Source organism: Carassius auratus, unplaced genomic scaffold (assembly GCF_003368295.1).
Source record: "Carassius auratus strain Wakin unplaced genomic scaffold, ASM336829v1 scaf_tig00033884, whole genome shotgun sequence".
Lineage (NCBI taxonomy): Eukaryota > Metazoa > Chordata > Actinopteri > Cypriniformes > Cyprinidae > Carassius > Carassius auratus.
The window spans coordinates 17,052-31,670 of record NW_020526109.1 but is presented as its reverse complement, the minus strand read 5'-3'; the positions used below and the strand labels follow the sequence as shown (position 1 = coordinate 31,670).

Genomic DNA, 14,619 nt, shown 5'->3' with positions numbered 1-14,619 from the left:
GCGGAAGTTGTCGTTGCTATGGTACTGATAAACAAGCCTGAATTCATAACTTTTAATAAAATAAATAATGATTTTATAACGATAAGTTGTCATGTCATTTTTTTTTTTTTTTTTTCATGATTTTCTAACATTATAAGGGCAGTTAATACAATTAAAATGAACAAATAAATATCATGCCCCCCGCTCTCGGACACACTCGGTCTCTCTCGCTTAAGTGCAGGGTTGTTGCAGCCCTATATACCACTATATCACATTTAGCTGACCTGACATGCACATTCAGATACAGACAATATCAATCGTTCTAATCTCTCCGCCATTTTTGTTCTCCTCGCTTCCGAAGTTTTTCAGCGGTGTAGTACGACGTCCACTGATTTCAACTGCCAGTGTGAAGGCGGCGTTAGAGCGGCACTGCACGTGGTTGCGGTCCGTCATTACGTTCCAGGAGGGGTACGTCTGCAGCAGTGCAGCGATCGTTTACACACCAAGTTTATTTTTGCTTTGCTGCACGCGGTGAATTAATATTAACAGCGCAAAGTTTGCAGTATAAAATTAACATGATTGACACAGAAATGTAGTAATTTCACAATAAATTGATACAATTAAAGCCCACTGTTTATATCATCAACAAGTGGCTTTTTGGCTAGATTTAAAAGTGTAAAGTACAAGGCAATTGACATAATAGATGCACTTGTAGAGGCAGAAAACAAAGTTCTGTAAGACCCGCTGTATTGCTTGTAATAAAGATTTAAATGCAAAAGGCAGAATAATCGACTGTTTCTGTGAGTGGAGAGTTTTAATTTTAAATGTTTGTGATAGCCTAACAAGAAAAGGCTTAATGCTTAAAGGCTTAATGCTTTGTTTAAATGTGAACCTAGAAGTCAAATGCCTGATTTTTTTATTTTTTTTTTATAGCTAGCTATTTATTGAGTTTATACCATACATTAATAAAAACAGGTTTAAACGAATGTCTATGAAATATTGTTACTCTACTGTGATAAGAGAATCACAATGCTTAAAAAGCATTTTCAGCAGTACCGCTGCTCTCTATATGCAAAGTACGCAGTTTGCGTAGGGCACCAACTTCCGTGGGGGCACCATCCCAGTCGCTCAAAAAACAAAACACAAAAAAAAGCATTTGTCCTATATTAACATTAGCATATACATTTAAATATAGAAATGTAAATATTAACATCAGCGCAGTCCGGCGAAGAGAAAAGATAAAAGCCCAAGATCACTTTCAGGTAGCTACGTTCATAAGCTGTTTTGACCGTTGACGTTAGTAACGTGCTTTAATGTCTGTAATAACTTCATCACCAACAACAACACATTTGACTTAATATTCTAGTTTTCATGACTTAAAATGTATTATATATCAAAGATTATGCAATAATGATTGGTTGGTTAAAATAATCATAAGGTTTTATTGCATAACACTGTTAAAATATAATGTAATACAAAATAAACAATTTGCATTACAAATGCCTGCAAAGGGCACCAATGGTCACCAATGGCAACAATTTTTAAATTTTGGCCACTTTTTTTTGGGATAGAAATGCTACAGCCTCTTTCATCACAACCCTTACCAAAATTAACCATGGTTTTATTGTAGTAAAAGGAGGGGGGCACAACCATTTGACCATTTAAATTGAAATCAAAATGATTGATACATTTTGTGTTTGTTGTAAGCATCCTCAGACCAGTATACTATCGGACTCCAAATGCATCCTGTGTGAAATCAAAATGAGTTTGTGCTGCTTCTGCACCGCATACGTAACGCACACAGACTGCATATGCACTGCAGATGGAGTATGTGTGAAACAGACGTTCGATTTTTTTGAGAGGTGCACGTCAGGCCACGGCGTAGGCTACATTTTAGGATGTGCGTCTATATGTATGTTATAAAAATCAGCCTTAACATTATCCAATCTTTAATAATAAGACCAGGATATGCAGTGAATAGAGTCAATTTATTTTGGAAGGTATTTGCAATCTTTCTATCTTTTCATCTTGGTTTATAAGTGAATAATTATGGAAAATGTAAACGTATCAATGAACAAAAACAACAGGGCATTTCCTAACAAATTTTTACTTTATCCTCAGTTTAAGGAGTTATTTGCTAAGGTTAACATGATTCAAATCATCAGTCCTTCTCTTATAGGGGAACCTGGTGTATTCAGAGAAGTGAATGGTGCTTCCACAGAGGTGTCAAGTAACGAAGTACAAATACTTCGTTACTGTACTTAAGTAGAAATTTGGGGTATCTATACTTTACTTGAGTAATTATTTTTCAGCCGACTTTTTACTTCTACTCCTTACATTTTCACTTAAGTATCTGTACTTTCTACTCCTTACATTAAAAAAAATAGCTTCGTTACTGCTATTTCATTCCGAATTGTTATCGTTCAGAAAGAGAGAAAGAAAAAAACCCTATCCAGATAAATCGCGCCATCCGGATGGAGTGAATTTGATTGTGGTTGGATGAGAAGTATACACATATACCATTCCGACACCCTATTGGTCCATACCCGATCCATCACACCTGCACATGACACAAGTCACATCACACTGCATAGACAGTTTTGGGTTCGTTTATCAAAAAATATATTTCTTAAAAGTAGGTTGGAACCAGTAGTATCCGATCGCCTCAGAGTCAGTCCGCTTAAATTTCAAATGAAACCGGCTTCAGACCGGTCTCCTCCCGTCTTTCAGCGCGCTCTTCAATCCGCCGACCACGGTGGAGCAGCGCGAGCTCAAACAGAGACAGAGGACACAAGGTGTGTGTTTACCGATAGATTGTTAGAATATCTGTATCTGTGAAGTTCTTTGTCATAAATACAGTTTACAAAAGGTCACGATCAGTCGGTTTCTCATCTAGTGTAAAGTTTTCGCTTGTCACCGCTAATCACGAAACAGCTGTTTCCTTACACTTATTTAAATATACTTCATTTAATCATACGTACATACACTACTGTGCAAAAGTCTTAGGCAGTATTTTCACTTAAAAGAATGGTGTTCGGCCAGTTATTTATATATTTTGCTGTAGAGTGTCAGTATAAAATATCAGTTTACATTTCCAAACATTCATTTTGCCATCGTCAAACTGCTTGTGCATTCAAAATCGCACTAGATTATTATTAAAATTAATGGCAAACTACTGTCCTACTGACACATTGCAGCAAAAGATATAAATAACTGGCTTAAAACCCTTTTTTGGGGTGAAAACACTATTCTTTCTTTTCCATAAGACTTTTGCACAGTACTGTATTTTAAAAACGAGATTGTTGCTACTTTATAAAGAATGAGCATACAGTCATTCACAGAACTGATTTAAGACAGTGACAGACAGCACTCATCTTAACTAAATATCAGAGTGAGTGACAGAGATACAGTAGAAACATTATGTGTACTTTTGTATTAAATAATGACCCAGATTGTGAAATACATTTATTAGCCTTAGATTAAGGGAAGCACAATTTAGGAAATGAGAGCATCCAAGGTGAAAGCTATGGATTTATTTTAAATATTTGTAATGTTCTTTAAAGTTATCCATAGTTTTTTTTGTAGTTCTTTTTTTTTAAGTATCGGTTCAGGCACGTTGAGGCGCCAGTACCATTTTAAAAGTATCGAAAAGATACTGGACCCTACTTAAAAGTTATTATTTATTTCTCACTACTGGCTCATTTGCCAAATGAGTGCTTTCTCTTCGTCCTCCACAAATTAAGCTACTGTAGGTAGTTGGGTAGTGAGACGTTTTAATAAATTATCGTTTGCGATTAATGACGCAAATGACAATGTTGTGATATCTAGGCTATAGAGCATCACAGTCCCACCCACAGCAGGTGCCGGAACTAAAAATTCAATGCAATTTCTGCATTGACATTTGGGGTATAAGCCATTAAAACGTAACCATACATGGTAGACTTAAAACCAGCTACAGCTGTAATAAGCGACAGTATATGCTCATATAAACGTAAAAAGATCATGGGGCACTAACGTAAAAAGATCATGGGGCACTAACCTTGTTTTGATCTAAATGCCTTTTATTCGCAATGTCTTGGCTAAGTACTTCATTACCCACAATCCTGAACAATCCCACAATCCCACAGTGATGCATCTGATTGGTGGAGCTCGTATAACCGTCTGGTTAAAGCCCTCGAAGGTCCGTGAAGACTGAAGATCATTAATAAAAAAATAAAATAAAATAAAAACCTGTATTGTGTTTTTGCACGGTAGACTTATCAGTGCAATCATGATCTCCTTGGCTGCCATTGAGAGTTTTGCAGGGAGGTTGGTAACTTTAGTTAGCATTATCGTCCACTTTAGCTAGGCTACTGTAGCCTCCATATGAAATGAGTCATATCAAGCATTTTATAATGCCACTGTCAAAACAATATTTAGCCTAGACATACCTTTTTGTGCATTTACTGAACATTTGTGTAATGGCAACGACATGTGTTGACAACTGAGCAGTGATTGCAGTCAGATACAAAGCACTGCACCATTGCTGACGTTATCGTTAACCACTTTCACACACGCACACAATATAAAATACACGATGATAAAATAAAAATCAATACACAATACATATATAAAACACTATTTATTTACACGATTAATACTGAAAGAACTGCTATTACTGCACATTCACTATATAAAATAAAATTAACTGGAGGAAAAAGTTCGCGCGAGCGGCCGTCATCAGATTTGGATGTCGCTCAAAAGGCTCGTTGCCTCGTTTGCAGTTGTGGCTTCAGTCGAATTCAATGGGGCGCGGTGGTTTATGGGATGAGTAGTTCCTGCGCTCGAAATGAAAATATGTACACAGTCTTGTACCTTTGACTTTTTTTGGATTTTGTCTTAATTTTTTCACTTGAAATGATATGTTATATGCAGCCGTGGCTGGTTATCCTCACACATGCTCTAAAACTCTTTAGATACGGATTTTTCCGAAAGTGAATGGGAGAAATGAATGGGAAATTTACTTCCGGCACCAGAGCTCTCTCGGGCTGTGGGTGGGACTGTGAAGCTCTATATCAACTTTGTAACTCGTTACCCTCCGAACACTGGACATAGCAGACGTATGTACCGAATACAAGAAGCTATCAATCAAGAAGGTATCAGGATTATGAGTTATTTTTCATTTTTAGTTTTTGAATAATCACTTAGATTAATCATTCATTTTGACAGCACTATAATGTTTATTGTAAATAGTCAACCACACAAGAGTAATTGTTTCTTAGCCTGCACCAATCTTCTTGTCCATTCCCCTCACAGATTCCTGCAGCTAAGCTTGGATGTACATTTACATTCCATTCAAGGTTATTGATGACATGACATGACTTTTTGCACCATAACAATACTTATTGGCAACTAGTCATCATATCTCTAGCTCTTTAATGTATTTGCATTGTACTAAAATTAGTTCATTTTCAATGGGCATATATGTGGCTGAAACAGGTAGCCTAGTGCAACCCAAATTTTTCAACATGAACATTTTAATATAACATTATAGTCATTATGGCCTTTAGAAAAATGTTTTTTTGAGGAGGTGGGGTAGTGCACAATAGGCCCTTGTGGCATGGCCCAAGCTTTTTTTCTTAATGCCATTTTTTTTCCTTACATTACTTTTACTTTTATACTTTAAGTAGTTTTTTAAACCAGTACTTTTACACTTTTACTTGAGTAAAAAGCTTGAGTTGATACTTCAACTTCTACAAAAGTCTTTTTAAACCGTAGTATCTATACTTCTACTTGAGTAATGAATGCCAATACTTTTGACACCACTGTGCTTCCATAAATATCAGAAGCAAGTTCAAAACAAGGATCACTCTTTTTTGAAGTACAATGAAGGAGGGTTCTCCATTCTTTCACACTGCTGGATGCATCAGGTGAACATGAGGATACACAGCAGGATGAAAGAGGCGGATATGAGCATCCTTAAAGGGGGGGTAAAATGCTCGTTTTCACTCAATATCCTGTTAATCTTGAGTACCTATAGAGTAGTACTGCATCCTTCATAACTCCAAAAAGTCTTTATTTTTATTATATTTATAAGAGAAAGATAGTCTGTACCGATTTTTCCCGGAAAAACACGAGCAACTAGAGGCGTGACGTGTGGGCGGAGCTAAAGAATCACGAGCGCCAGTAGGCTTTTGCGTTGAGAGCGTTTGGAAGCTGTGACACAGATCCAGAGGCTGAAATTTAACAAGAGCAGCATCAGCAAATGTGTCTCTATGTGGTATGTACTGAAACTGTATATATTTGCTTAGCGGTTTTGGAAAATGACTAAGTTCCACTTTATGTCGTCTTTTTTTTTTTTTTTTTTTTTAAGCTGTACATGTGGAAAGTGCAGTTTGATGACAAAATCGCATGTTGTTTACTTGATGTGCTTACACGCCGATAGCTAAGTTAACAACACAGATATATCTGAAGCAGTTTTACTCACCGCATGCGGTTCCAACACACGATCGTGACCCTTTTTCGTTGGGACTGCATTAGCTGTACATGTGGAAAGTGCAGTTTGATGACAACATCGCATGTTGTTTACTTGATGTGCTTACACGCCGATAGCTAAGTTAACAACACAGAGATATTTGAAGCAGTTTTACTCACCGCATGCGGTTCCAACACACGATCGTGACCCTTTTTCGTTGGGACTGCATTATCCTTAAGAAATAAACGATGTGCAAATCCGGCGTCAAACTGGGCCTTGTTTGTAAAACAAGCATCTTCGAAATGCAGGGAACAAACAAAAACACTTGCACAACTCTGTTGATGCTCTGTAAAAATAAACTCCATCCACTGGTCCCTTAATGCTGTTTCTCTTTTGGTAATCTGTGCAGGGTTGTCTTGCCCTGGAAACCAAAAACACACTTCTTTTGTGACATTTTGTGACGCTCTCGCTCTGATCAGTGAATGTCTGTTGTGCTCTCAGTGCTCTGCTATACGGGAGCGCGCACTCTTCCGGCAGAAGTGCCTTAGGACCCATATAAGGAAATTCCGCTCCATTTAACGTCACACAGACCCATACTCGAAAAAAACTTTCCGAAACTTGTGACAAACCGGAAGAGGTTTTTTTGGAACAAAAATACTCCTTCAAACGTACAACTTAATTTTTGAAACTTTGTCCATGTTTATCATGGGAATCCAACTCTTTAACAGTGTAAAAACCCAGTATGCATGAAATTGCATTTCACCCCCCCTGGTTTGGGTTCGGGTCTCAGGTTTAGCTATGTGATTTAAAGGCGTATTTTTGATATGGTTTAATACTGTATATGTCCTTCTGCATTGCAGTAGTAACCAGGCATATACTGAAAGTTTTGTGGATGAAACAATGAAACAAGAAATAGTGTGGTTGCAGGCCCTCCTGACACATATCTGTGAAAGTGAATGTCCCTCTTAACCAGGGGGAAAAGGTGTGGAATGTGAACGACATTCTGACTAATTACTCACTGCGTTGGGATTACACAGGCTGCCACAGAATTATGGGAACACAGTGGGAAAAAGAATGCTGCTTAAATAGCAACCCAGCAACATGCAAAGTAAGTTTTCTTCTTCTTCTTCTTCTTCTTCTTCTTCTTCTTCTTCTTCTTCTTCTTCTTCCTCTTCTTCCTTTCTTCTTCTTCTTCTTCTTCTTCTTCCTCTTCTTCTTCTTCTTCCACAAAGGGCCATGCTCTTCTTCTTCTTCTTCTTCTTCCTCTTCTTCCTTTCTTCTTCTTCTTCTTCTTCTTCTTCCTCTTCTTCCACAAAGGGCCATGCTCTTCTTCTTCTTCTTCTTCTTCCTCTTCCTATTCTTCCTTTCTTCTTCTTCTTCTTCTTCTTCTTCTTCTTCTTCTTCTTCTTCTTCTTCTTCTTCTTCTTCTTCTTCCTCTTCTTCTTCTTCTTCCACAAAGGGCCATGCTCTGCCAATTCTTCTCAGATTATTTTAAGGTCTCATTAGTGATTATTAACAACTGAAATAGCAGCATTTTTTTGTTGGATAAGTGGCGTGAAAGTGTTTAGCAGTGTTTCTCAGTTTCCGGTGATGGTCTCATCCAGCTTCCTGTATATCCCTAGTTGAAGCTTTCCGCTGTTTTGTATGCATATGGTTTTGCAGTTACTGTCATTATAATTGCACAAGCATAGCATATAGGATACTAATGAAGTCTGTGCCACAGATGGTTTCATATATTGATTTTGCACTAAAAGCTGACATGAACAGAAGTGCTCCTTCATGATGCTTCACTGTAAACATATGGGTCAATTTCATACAAGTGTGTCCATGCTAAAGAAAAGAAAAGTCATGTTTGAAGCACATGTGCCTTACACCTGTTTCACAGCTCAAGAATACAGTGGCTCCAAAGCTACATATTTATTTACAAAGACGATTATAAATTTGTTTTTAGAAGTTGGTCTGTTATACATTTTAAGTGTAGAAGCTTGCTAACATGGGGATTCACATTTTAACACGGCGATTCTCATGCAAACAACAAAAACAGCTCAGATCATGCCGTTTCAGTCATACTTCGATATAGAACGTGCTGTTTTTTATTATTTATTTTTTATTTTATTTTTTTATTACACCATACTTTAACGCAAACTGAATAATTAAAAACAAGTTTAAATAGGAAAATCTTTTATAATTTTTTTTTTGATTCTTCATGTTCTTTTCTGACGTGCTCAAATTCTTGTTAAAACACACTAGAAATGCTTATTTTGTGCATTTTTAGCACTTTTTGTGTGAAATATGTATTTTGTTCATCAGAAGTGGGCTATCACTTTAATTGAGCATGAGCAGCCCAGCAAAATGGACTAAAATGAAACCATCGCTTCAGCACTGCTCCTGCTTTCGGTTTGAAACCGGCCTTAGACGTGGTTTTATATTTTTCAGTTTCAATTTAATGTCTCTAAAATGGCATGACGTACAGATAAAATAAGTGGTCAGACATGGAAAAGTCAACAGACCAAGTGTTGGAAGTTATTTTGTTAGTGCATGAATAAATAAATTAGAAAATGTGGTCTTAGAAGGATCAGCAAAATAGCTGTAGACTGCATATTTTTTTTCCTTATGTAAATTTTAAATACTTGTTTGGATATTAATATTCGGCATTACAGTAAATTCTTCTTCATTTAGACTGCTTTTAGCCTGTGGAAATTGTGGAAGATTGACAGTCATTTCCTCTGAAAAGTATTTCCTCAGAGCATATTGGGTATCCTTGTGCTAGTTTGGTACATGTAAAGTGAGTTCTATTTAAAGAGCACGCTAATTACAAATCAAGAGCATTCTTTGACAGAACCTGGAATGTCACACACCTCATTATCATGATAGATTTGTCATAAAAAATATTGAATCTTGGAATGTATGGAATGCTCTGATTACTAATGTAGCCTTGGTTCCCTGAGATAAGTGAACGAGTGTTGCATTCACACGCTTAAGGGGAAACTCCTATTTACTCTGATACTGAAGTCGGATTTATTCATTTTGTGTAGCTGCACGAACCAATGGTGCTTCAACCCACCAAAAAGGGAGGAGCTGACCTCTATATAAGTCAGCTCTGAGTGCCATTTCTTCAAATCTGCTTACTGAAGCGATCATCATCGATTTGTGTGCAGCGTTAAAGCACGGCAGCCTATGCAACACTTGTTCTCTTAACTTATGGAACAAGGTTATTTTAGTAACCTTGGTGTTCCCTTTTGAATGGTCTATCTTTCATGCTTGTGAGAAACGTGTCTGATAGTGCCATGCTATAAGCAAATAAGCAAATGCATAACAAAGTTGCCTTGTGAGTCTAGTCCTGAACCACTCTTACTGAGGGCTCCTGTAAGCATGAGCCAATAATGAGATAACCTTCTACACTTACAAGGGGATTAGCTAAAATTAAAGACAAAATCCGTGCCTGCAAGGACGTCCAGATTATAAAACCTGGTAAAGGTAGATGGAGACGAACAGCTGACGGCCACACAAATACTGTATCACCAAAAGAAATTTGGCTGGACCAAGCCCAGTGGAGCTCAAAGGGAGGGAGGATTATAGACAAGTCCCAAGTTGGCGCAGTATATGAGGACGAGGAGGATTCAATCTCCGAGCTCCACTCAGGAACTTAACGACAAAGTATTTCTGCCGACTGATTGGCCAGCCTAGAGTGAATGATTCGCTGCGATGGCTGCCATACACTCTGAGTTTTCCAGCAGCTCTTGTAGAAAGGTTAGCATGTGGGACACATCACAAGAGGACAGGTCCACATTCCATGCTGCACACCAGTCAGAGAAGACTGACCATTATATGGCATACAGAGCTCCAAAATGCCTCTAAATGGGCTTAGTTAGGAATAACCTTGTCCCTGAACAGCATGTCTGCCAGGTGAAGTTTAGATGTAGTGAATGGATAGTGTTTTGCTGTCCGTGGGTGCTGCTGAAGCACAGGCACAGGTTTAGGCTGGGGCAAAAGTGACACCAGCTTGGCAGGCTACTGAGCGGATAGAGCCTTCTGGCCACTTGAACCAGTCCCCGTAATGGGCATCACTAGTCCATATGTGTGTGTGTGTGTGTGTGTGTATATATATATATATATATATATATATATATATATTATACCAATGACTTATGTGTTATTATAATCCACTGAGCAAACATATCCACAACAGGGCCTTTAGCTCTCTAAAGGCACCAGAACTCTGACTGGACTCTTCCATGGTGCAGAGAAGTTGAGCCTCAAACATATACAGCACTCCATGTTCTGTTGAGTTCCTGGTGAGAACTGCTGGCAGGAATTGAGTGGCCATTGGCAGGGGGAATGTTGATTTCTTGTTTTCTTAAAGTTAGATCATTTACTGATTCAAAGCCTGACATTTTAAACTATGCTATATGAAGTTGCTGTATTTATAGTGGGGACCAAAAGGGAAAATATTTATAGTTTCATCTATCATCATAACTCTTTTAATGAAAAGTAAAAGTGGGGGACTGCAATAATGTCTTCCATAGTTTATGTCAATCTTGATGACCCCAGCATGATTTGAAAATGAAAAGAGCATCTTGTGCTATAGTGGAAGGAATAACTTCTGTCTTTTCTCATTTAAAATTTTAGTTAAGTTCCTGAATTTGAAATTAATTTGAATTTGGTTATTTATTTAGAGGATATAAAACTGCAGTTCAGATCTGAATGTAAAGAATTAGAGTTCCAATGAATTGAAATTAAAAGAATGCATGTACACTCTAAAAATGATGGTTATTTATTTATTTATTTACCAAATGCTGGGTACAGGTTGTTGGGTCATTATATTGGGTTATTTTTTACATTTTTTCTTTAAATCAGTGCCACCTTGTAAGTTACTCCTTGCATCAATGAATGCTCCAGTGCTGAAACACAACAAATTGTTATATATAACATAGTCTCGCATAGCCATACCTTCAGACTGACTGCAGAGGGTCTGGGATACTCTTTGAATTGCCAAGGACCGCCCAAGAGACAATATGATACACACGGGTAAAGCAAACAATCAAAACCAGCCTCCCAAACACACTCGATCCCCTCTAGTTTGCATACCATCCAAACCACTCTACAGATGATGCAATTTCCTCCACTCTCCACCTGGCTCTTACCTACCTATAGAATAAAGACTTCTATGTTAGAATGCTGTTTATCGACTTCAGCTCAGCATTCAACACAATAATACCACAACAGCCCATTAATAAACTAAACCTGCTGGGCCTTAACAATTCCCTCTGTAATTGGATCCTGAACTTTCTAACTGGACATTTTTCTCAAACGATGCTCCAGCAAAGCCAACAGTATCGTGAGGGACCCCAGCTATCCCTCCCACAGTCTCTTCCAGCTCCTACCATCAGGAAGACGGTATCGGAGCATCAGAACCCGCTCCGCCAGATTGCATTAGCTTTTTCCCCCAGGCTGGGAGAGCCCTGAACTCAAATCACCTCTGAAACCTCATACATATCCCCTACCTCCTGAAACATGGACCATCTCAACCTTTCCATATTAAAGAAAAACTTTCTGAAACATTCTTTTTTTGTGGGCAATTCAAATCATTTTTGTGCAATTCTCCTCTATACTGTATGCGCACTAGACACTTTTCACACACACTGTTGTATATACATAATCCCACAAAAGACTCAGTAATATGTGTGTTTACATGCTCATGCACGGTATTTTAAAGAGTCTATGCTGTGAACTTGTAAAAAGTAGTGCTTAGTTGTTCCTGAACCCCACTGTGTCTTGCTTTCTAAAATACTGCACAAATAATCTCATTTCCATTATGTGGTTTTAACACCACAGAATATGTACATTTAGTTAAAGGCAAAATAGCAGTGCTACAAAAATAAAACTATCTTTTCTTTGTCACTTTCAGTTACACTCAAACTCAGACAAAGGTGATGGCTCCGTCCAATATCTACTCTCTGGAGAAGGTGCCGGTAACATATTCACTATCAATGAGTTAACGGGCGATATTCATGCAAAGAAAAGTCTGGACAGAGAAAAGAAGAGCCATTATGTCCTCCACGCTCGGGCTGTCGACCGCTTCACCAACAGAGCCGTGGAACCTGAGTCTGAATTCATCATCAAGGTCCAGGATGTTAACGACAATGCCCCCAAATTCCCAGATGGACCCTTTTCAGCCTCCGTGCCTGAGATGGCAGACATCGGTAAGCCAACACTGGGGGATGGGGAGCAAATGTCTGGAGGCAGTGTTCAGGGACCAGACAAACATTTTGTCAGTAGAGCTTAGGTTTTTATTAGCAGGCTCATCAGGTTCAAACCGCAGAGTCCCAAATGCAGAACTGAGCCTTTCTGACCTGTACTCCAGCTCATCTCATGCTGCTGGTTGGTTGTTGTGGATTTATAGTGGGATTTATTAAAGCTATTGTTTCTTATATATAGCCTCTCAAGAGGATGCTATTTATTGTCTGTTGTAGAAAAAGTGATTTCAGGAGTAATGCCAAAATCGAACCAGTATCACACATAAAACCCTCAAAAGTAGATTCTCTCACACAAGAGGTGCAAATATTTTAAAGTGCTTCCAAATGAATGCAGCATTCTATACACAAAAAACAGCTGTGTTTACCTCTTTTTATACCCGTATCTCAATTGGAAACGTCAATGTTTTATAGATCTGTGCTATCCACCCTAATACATGAGTAATCCACATGCAGAGCTTGCAGTCTGCACCAGTGGCAGTGCACATCAACCCTGCAGTAAATGGACTGTCAGGAAAGTGCTAATTGTCTGCAGAGTTCTTCCTTCCTATCCGAATCAATTGGCTGGACTCAAGCCAAAGAGCTGTGAAATTTTCATTCCTCACAACCTGTCGGCACAATTTTCCCCTCTGGGCACAGCTAGGGTTAGGTCAAGGTTTCTTTCTCACTTTTGGCATTGAATAGCTCTCCTTCACCTCTTTTTAAACATCAAGTCTTTAAAACTTGTTGATTCTATCTAACACAAACAGATAACACAAGGTGTGTATTTTCTCCCTTTTTAGTAAAATTATCAATTATATAATTTGACATATATCTACAATAAAAAAGGTCTGTGATGGCAAAGATACATCTTCAGCAGTCATTTCTTTAGTCTTAAGTGTCATTTATTAATTTATTAAGCACGAAATAAATTTTCTAATTCTTAATATTGAACAGTTTTGTTGCTTAATGTTTTTTTATTTTATTTTATTTTTTTTATTTTTTTTGAAGACTGTGATACGTTTTTCAAAAATAAGAAAATAGGTATTATCTAGAATACTCTACTAGTTTTTGGAAATATCAGATAAATAACAACTAAAACCTGATGATTCAAATCAAGCTTCAAGCTTCAATTCAAGCTGTGCAGATTTGCAATCATACATTTCTCACTTTAATTATATTTGCTTCACAGGCATGCCATTGCATTATAATTTCAGAAATATTCATTAGAAATATCGCTTTGTTCTATGTTAAATAAGTAAGACTTTCTGCTATGGGTACAGAATAAGCACCAGCAGTCTCTGAGTTTACCGAGCTGTGATGTAATAATCACCAGCAACACAGATCAGGCACGTGCACATAGACATCAAAGGGGGCTTCAGCACCTGCCCTTTTTATTCCTGGAGAGAAAGTGCCCTTTTTTCTGGGATGCTTTTTTTTTTTTTTTTTTGAAAAAATAATATATATTCCTGTTTGTGCACAGCTTCCCTGTCAAACAAATATATTTATTGAAGAATAGTATATCTAAATATCAGGTCAGGAGTTCTGAAGCATCATTGACCCCCAACCCCCAATTATTATCCTCCTGCTTATTACATGCTACCTAACAAATAAAGAAATAATTTGACACAAAATATTAAAAGGGAGTTTATTGATTTAAACCCGATTGTATTGCTTCCGCTAAAGAAAATAGTACACTCCGTCTCTACGGTTAGAATCCTGTGAGTCCATAGCAAAGCTCTGTTTTTCATGGCAACGGTCTGTTATACTCCGCACAGCGGTCTGTTATCAAGAAATAACACACCGCATTCTACATTGGAGATCAACCAAGCCATGTAATAAAATAAGTTCATAAAATAAGAACGTCCCCAGTTAGTTAATGACTTGCATCAAGAGTCTTTCCCCCTGAAATTTTGAAATCTAAATTGGTGAATCTAGAAGAAATCTACAGAT

At 37.8% G+C, this 14,619-nt stretch overlaps 1 pseudogene; it reads left to right on the top strand.

The window, feature by feature from the left end:
• LOC113081348 (cadherin-18-like) overlaps nt 1–14,619 on the top strand; it is a 50,791-nt pseudogene that overhangs the window by 22,827 nt on the left and 13,345 nt on the right.